The sequence below is a fragment of the Danio aesculapii genome, chromosome 21 (assembly GCF_903798145.1).
Source record: "Danio aesculapii chromosome 21, fDanAes4.1, whole genome shotgun sequence".
Classification (NCBI taxonomy): Eukaryota; Metazoa; Chordata; class Actinopteri; order Cypriniformes; family Danionidae; genus Danio; species Danio aesculapii.
In genome coordinates, this window is record NC_079455.1 from 38978801 (window position 1) to 38987654 (window position 8854).

Consider the following 8854-nt stretch of genomic DNA (forward strand, 5'->3'; position numbering starts at 1 on the left):
TCTAAGAAAGGAGGAGGAGTAGGGGTGGAAGGGGGGATTCTTCCAAACGAAGATGGCTGTTATATGGAACTAAGGGTATTTATAGTGGCTTAGGAATCGTCTGATTGGTGAATCATAAATTGAATAATGCAGGACCAGCTGCAAGCAATCAGAAGCACATGATCCTCTCGAAATTAGTTTATAAATAAACTTCACAAAGTAGTAAGAAGTTTATATTCAACTAGATTTGATATAGGTGGATCAGTGGTTAGCACTGTCAACTCACAGTAAAAAGGTCGCTGGTTCAAGTCCCGGCTGGGTCAGTGTCCCCGTGTTGGCATGGGTTTCCTTCGGGTGCTCCGGTTTCCCCCACAGTCCAAAGACATGCGCTAGGCCCACACGGAATCTGTGTGCGCAGAATTTTAAACATTAAATAAAAGTTAAAAAGATATTTTTTTCATTTCATATATTAAGGTTTTAGTTATGATACTCCCAAAATAATTCCGTAGAAATCCGCATATTTTTACCAAAATTTTCAGCAGAAATAGCAAAAAACATCCGCAGATTCCATCTGGCTATGGTATAGGTGAATTGAATAAACTAAATTGGCCATAGTGTATGAGTGTGTACATGTATGAGTGTATGGGTGTTTCCCTGTACTGGGTTGCAGCTGGAAGGGCATCCGCTGTGTAAAACATATGCTTGATAACTTGGCGGTTCATTCCACTGTGGCGACCCCTGATTAATAAAGGGACTAAGCAGAAAAGAAAATGAATAAATGAATATTTGATATAGAAAGCAAGTTATAAACATATAAGTTCATCAGTATATGGGAATTAATTTTGTCCTATGAATGATTGAATCATGAAAATTGGTGTTACATACCCGGAAAGACAGAGAGAGAGAGAATGCTAAACAGTGTGTGGAAGTGCACGGGTGTATGATGAATAGCAAGTTTTTCTTAAGAGCATTGGGAAAGAGTTGATTTTGATTTCACATTGACTTCAGTGTGTCAGAGGTGCTGTGAGGTGATGTGTGTGTGTGTGTGTGTGTGTGTGTGTGTTTAGTGTAGGTTTGAGTACAGAATGACGTCTTGACAGAACAGCAGGTCTGAGCGCAGTGATGTCTCTTCCCTCCACCTCATCCTCGGGTTACGGGACTCCACTGAGGGAATGTGAAGAATGCAGCCTCTGTGGTGCAGGGTGTGTGTGAGCCAGCGGGGGGCATATACTCCTGGACCAGTCTTCAGACACACACGTATGTACACACAAACTCCTGGACCATTCTGCAAACACACATATACACACGAAGTCTTGGACCAGACAAACAAAAACACACACACAAACACACTCCTGGACTACCCAACAAAAACACACACACACACACCTGGACCAGTCTACAAACACACACACGCACACTTTTAAAATGGTGTACAAATGCACACACATACACACACACACACACACACACACACACACACACACACACACACACACACACACACACACACACACACACACACACACACACCTGGATCATTCTGCAAAAATACACATACACTTAAAGTCTTGGACCAGACAAACAAAAACATACACACAAACACACTCCTGAACTACCCAGTAAACACACACACACACACCTGGACCAATCTACAAACACACACACACACACTTTTGAAATGGCGTACAAATGCACACACATACACATAGACACACACACACACATACACCTGAACCATTCTGCAAATACACACATACACACAAAGTCTTGGACCAGACAAACAAAAACATACACACAAACACACTCCTGAACTACCCAGTAAACATACACACACACACACACACACACACACACACACCTGGACCAATCTACAAACACACACACACACACACACTTTTGAAATGGCGTACAAATGCACACACATACACATAGACACACACACACACACACATATACACCTGAACCATTCTGCAAATACACACATACACACAAAGTCTTGGACCAGACAAACAAAAACATACACACAAAAACACTCCTGGACTACCCAACAAACACACACCTGGACCAGTCTACAAACACGCACACTTTTGAAATGGCGTACAAATGCACACACACACACACACCTGGACCAGTCTACAAAAACACAGTTCTGGACTATTCTGCAAACACACAGACATGCTCCTGGAGCATTTTGCAAATGCAAACCCACACACATACTCACAACTTCCTGGACCAGCCAACAAACACACATCAACACACACACACACTTCTGGACCGCCTACAAATGTGCACACACACGCACTCCTGGACCAACCTACAAACACAGACACACCTGGACCTGCAAGCAAGCAAGCAAACACACACACACACACACACAACTAACACACACACACACACACACACACACACACACACACGCAGGGATGGCAAAAATACAGTGAATTGTATTTTAAATTAAAATTACCAAATACCTCAGTTTTACAAGTATCAAAATAAACAACAAAATACAGCAGCCACAAATGTATCCCAATAAAATACGGTATTTTGAAAATCCTGCAAAATACTTTTACAAGGGAGCACGACATTTCTTCGCAAACCTTCCATCAATGGGCCTATTCGATCAGTCCCATCACCATTAAACTGACTTAGAGAAGAAAACAGTGTTTGACAGCTTTTCTCTGAGCAAATTTAAGGCCAAATCCCAATTCTACCCCTTAGTCTTTCCTCTTACCCCTACACCTCGTTTTGCGTGTTCCCGTGAAGGGGTAGGGGTGTCCCAATTCTCATTAGCTTGAAGGCGTAGGGCTAAGGGGAAGGGGTAGATAGCCCTACGAACAGAGATTTTACAGGACCACACTTGAAAACAAGAGCTAATAAAATTTCCCAGAATACACCAGCCACAACGGCAGTATAGCTGCACCCGGAAGTAAGGAGATCCACAAATTAGTATTGTTGTCATCATTACGAATTTTTACAACAAACAAGCACATGTTTTAATATATTCATAATCGCGTTCGTCTTTTACTGTCATGCTTTTTAAAAAAAAAAAGGAAAAATTTCGCTATCTATAATCCCTAATAATAACTCCTGTATATCAGTCCCACAACATTCTGACACTCGATGACACTTGAGTACCCTGTCAGAAAAGTCTAGTGACTGGGAATGAGCTTTTTACAGTGTCTGCTAAAATGTTAATGTTGTTTTTGGTGTGTTTACATAGATGAATATGGCCACTGTGTAAATGCGCAGTATAGTTACGATCTTATTGCCACATTAGATCGATATGATAACAATAGGTCTGGTGTGAATGTAGCAATCGTACTCGAATGTGCACCAAAAGCTGACCAAAAAAGCGTACCGAGACATCCTTGAAGAGGTGGTCTCAGTACGCTTTCAAACGAACCCTGGAGCGGTTCATTTGTGGTGAGAATATGGTCCAAACTTAAACAGACCCAACCACAAAAAGTACTGTGCATTTTTGGACTAATCCAGCTGCCGTAGGCCGGTGCGTTGTGCATTATGGAATGTGGAGGGAAAATATTTGTTGACAGCGCTTTACCAAAAGAGAGAGAGGGGGAAAAACAATACCTAATGGATCGTTGTTAATATTTCCGGAAGATGATCATGTCGCAGTTTAGCTAAATTAATTCACGCCTTCTCCTGAAGTGGAGTGCGATGCGCCTTCGCCATTTGCAATGCATTAAAACATTGTTTTCTAGCCAAAGCCGCAGTTCATTCTTGAAATGTATAGTTTGTCTAAAGTAATGTATCCAAACTATATAGTATACTATGAGCAGGGATACAATCAGCCAGCGCAGTCGTACCTCCATAGTCAAAAGCGACTTGCAGGAGTTCCATTGGCATTTTCCTGGACGTGAATTCTTACCAATCGAAAAGCAGAAAATATGTTCAACAACATCTGGCCAATGAGTGATGTGGATTTTGTCGGATGACTGCTTTTTGGTTCTTTTCAACTGGTTCGGACAAAAGCTATCAGTGTGGTGTGAAAACGACCCAAAGATGACAGAAAATGTGACAATGTATCATTTATTGCCCTTGGTCCGGACCAAATGAAGCGAACTACAGAGATGAAAGCACCCATACACACACCTGGACCAGCCTATAAAACACACACAAACAAACATATGAGCGCGCACACACCTGGACCAGTCTACAAACACACATGTGCACACACACTTCTGGCCAGCCTACAAATGTGCACACACACTCCTGAACTAGCCTACAAACACACCTGGACCAACCTGCAAACACACACACACACACACACACACACACTCCTGTACCAGCCTGCAAACACATGTGCACACACTTCTGGCCAGCCTACAAATGCGCGCTCACACACACACTCCTGGGTTGCGTCCGAAACCGCCTACTACTCAGTAGGTACTGCATTTGAATTTGAACGTACTACTCGGCCGTTAGAAAAGTACATTCTATAGAGTATGAATGGGAGAAGTATGAATGGAATTCGGACGTACTACATCTGCCATTTTGTCATGGTCACGTAACCTACATGTGTCAGTTGCGTTGCTTCACTCCCATTCATGAATTCTCTCGCTGGGCATCGTGAAATAGACTGATTTCACGCGGCTGCCATTTCAAACAGAAAAATGGAGGCGGTGGGAAGAAACCCGGAAGTATCGCCTGAGTCACACAAGAACGTTGTGTACCTGGCTGTATATCTTATCAGCGAAGAGAAATCGACAGAAATTTATACTTTCGCTGCCTAACGAGTGACTCAAAGGTCCGTTCTGAATAAATAGTGAAAATAAAAGGGGATATTGGACCTCATTTTCAGCTAAGCTAAGGAAAATGGCACTAGTTAGCTAACCTTTTCTTTCCAAAACGCACATTTTAGATGCCATTTATCAAACTCGGGTTAATGAACTGATTCTTTCACTATATTAGACTTGTCACGATACTAAATTTAACATTTAATCACTGATGATGGCGTTCTTAAACACCGCTAATTTGTTGTGTTCACGTGCTCAACAGAAATGACTGTGATTGGCCGTGAAGGTCATCAGTTCACCGATGTTTACCGAGTGCAAACACAGGCGAGCGATCCGCCATGAACTGAAACCTAGGAGGCCACTTAGTCATATTACTCTGAAAGAGATAGTAATGTTGTTTGATGCCTAATATGCTATTTATTGTTTAAAAATAACTGAACTGAATGATATTGAAGTGATGTTTACGCCATTTCAGAATGTTAAAATCACGGCAACAGCTGGGGGTTTGTAATACACAGCATGTTGTTGCAATGTTTACAGTGCTGATCCTATACCTCCGGGTTTCTTCCCACCGCAGCCTCGCTTTCGTGTTTTAAAATGGCAGCCACGTGAAATAAGCGTATAGCGCAGTGTGCATGGGATGCGGTAAAATCTAGATCGGATATGCGGCCGGCCAGAAGTGCGACATGCACATTAATATAGCAGCTTTATTTATGTCATTGTATGACAATGATTATTATTGTAACAGTACTGTGACTGTTGGGTTTAGGGTTGAGGTGGGGTAGACGTTAATAAAATACAATAAATGGAAAATTTTATTAATTATAGAAATAGTTCTCGTTAACTTCCGGCCACAAATGTATCCGATCTAGCAACAACAATGGGATGTGCACTTCAGAATCTCGCTGGAAGTAGTAAGTCATCCAGGTACTTGTTGCATGCTGATTTTCGAATTCTATGAATTCGGATATACTACTCGGCTCACATACTGATTTTAGCGTACTGTATAGTATGGAAGTGTGCCGTTTCGGACGCAGCCCTAGACTACCCTACAAACACTCATTAACCCGGAAGATGATAATCTCATTAACCCGGTGTTCTGTTCATTTGTCCTACCTTGTCAGATTGTCTTACCTCCCATTCAAAAAGTAGGTAGCACATTTTGATGACGCAATATGCTACTCATCAGATTTTGCTACCAGTGTAAATTTTAAGGTGGAGTAGTGTGATATGAAGCTGTAATATCGCCCTAATTTACCTAATCCCTAACCTCAGAACCGTTCAAATACAATGTTGGTAGCATAATCTGATGGGTAGGATAAAATGTCAGGACAGCGGATGTACTTTTCTGTAGTCCCCTCTGTGAAAGCCAAAGTCTCCCTTTGCATTGAAGTTTGAGCTTCTTACATTCAGAGATGTTGTTTATGTTCACACAGCTTACACATTAACTAAAGTTTCAAGTGACATATCGTAGTGGACTAACCCTTTAGTCATAAAAATATATAATAATAACATTAATCAAAGAGAGACTAAAACAGTGTGATTTTACAGTATCATTTGCCTTCGACTCTCATTGTGAAAATTGTTAAAGGAGAATGTTTATTCATTTCAGATGTCATAGTCGTGAGTCCAAAGCATCACTGTCTAAACACCCAAACACATGGCAGATATTAGTGTTTTGGATTCTGACATATACAGTAGAGCCTCATCAATGCACTCTGTGACTCCTCGATCAGAGCTGCATGCTGAGACACACCTGAACACATTCCTGCTCTCATATGCTCATCAAAGCTGGATCATTCAGCAGGATTATAGATCTTCACACATCAACAGAGGACACTCTGTACACACAGGAGAGCCACGTTTACAGTACACAATGCACACACACACATATAGATACGCATTCATCCTCACGCCAGATTCACTGCTGTCTGCTCATCTATCAATCATAACACTTCAAATCAGAAATGAACAGCCAATCACAGCTGGCCAAACAGCAGACACACACACACACACACACACACACACACACACACATCTATCTACCGACTATCTATACATCTTTCCATCATCCACCTATCCAACTGTATATGCATCTGTAAACCCAACTACTATCTATCTATCCATCCATCAGTCCAGCCGTCTGTCCATTCAACTGTATGTCCTTCTGTTTAACCAACTACTATCTGTCTGTCCATTCATTCATCCATTCATCCATGAAACCGCATATTGATCTGTATACCCAACTACTATCCATCTTTACATCTATCCATCCGTCCATCCATCTGTATATCCATCTGTATACCCAATTACTATCCATCTTTCCATCCATCCATCCTTCCATTCAACTATATATCCAACTACTATCTGTCTCTGTCCATTCATTCATCCATCCATCCAACCAACCGTATATCTATCTGTATACCCAACTACTATCCATCATTCCATCCATCCATTCAGCTGTTTATCCTACTGCATACCCAACTACTATCTGTCTGTCTATTCATCCATCCATCTACCCAACTACTATTCATCCATCCATACATCCATCCATATACCCAACTACTATCCATCCTTCTGTCCATCCATCCATCCATCCATCCAACTGTATATCCATATATATACCCAACTACAATCCATCTTTCCATCCATTTATCCATCTATTCAACTGTATATCTATTTGTATACCCAACTACTATCTGTCTGTCTGTCCATTCATTCATTCATCCATCCATCCATCCATCCGTATATCCAACTACTATCCATCGTTCCATCAATCCAGCTGTATATCCTACTGTATACCCAACTACTATCTGTCTGTCCATTCATCCATCTACCCAAACTACTATCCATCCATCCGTCCATCTGTCCATCCATCCATCTACCCAAGTACTATCCATCCATCCGTCCATCCATCCATTCATATACCCAAATACTATCCATCCATCCTCCAAACTGTATATCCACCTATATACCCAACTACTATCTATCTTTCCATCCATCCATCCATCCATCCAAATATATATCAATCTGTATAACCAACTACTATCCATCTTTCCTTCTATTCAATTTTATATCCATCTAAATACCCAACTGCTATCCGTCTGTCAATCCATCCAACTGTTTACCCAACTACTATCCGTCTGTCTATCTGTCCGTCTGGCCATCCATCCAACTGTATATCCATCTGTATACTCAACTACTATCCATCTTTCCATCTATCCAACTGTTTTCCCAACTACTGTCCATCTGTCTATCTATCAGTCTGTCCATCTATCAGTCTGTCCATCCATCCATCCATCTAACTGTATTTCAGTCTGCATACCCAACTACTGTCTGTCTGTCCGTCCATCCATTCAACTGTATATCCATTTGTATACCCAACTACTATCTATCTTTCCATCCATCTGTCTGTCCATCCGTCTGTCCATCCATCAAACCATCTATCCAACTGTATATCAACCTGTATACCCAACTACTATCCATCCTCCATCCATCTATTCGTCCGTATATTCATCTATATACCCAACTACTATCTATGTCCATCTATCTATCTGTTCATCCATTTATCCATCCATCCAACTACTATCCATCTATCCATTTATCTATCCAACTGTATATCCATCTGTATGCTCAAATTTCCAACCATCCATCCGTCCTAATGTTTATCCATCTGTGTACACAACTACTATCCATCCGATCGTTTATTCATCCGTCCATCCATCTAGCCAACTGTATATCTGTGTGCTCAACTTTCTATCCATCCATCCATCTAACTGTATATCCACCTGTAAACACAATCTTCTATCCATCAACTTTTCTATTTATCCATCCATCCATCCATCCGTATATTCATCTGTCTGTCCATCTATCTGTCTATCTATCTGTCTAACTGTGCATCCATCTGTACACTCAGCTTTCGATCCCATCCATCTACCTGTTTGTCCATCTATGCATCCAACCATCCATCCATCTGTTTTTTTTCTAACATCCTTCCTCTTTGTGTTTTTCTTCCCCTCAGTATATTCATGCAATTTGTGCGGTTTGAAAAGAAAATAACATGCTGCTTCTTCCAGAAATTATAAATGCTTTCATGTGATACATTGTTGTCACACACATGA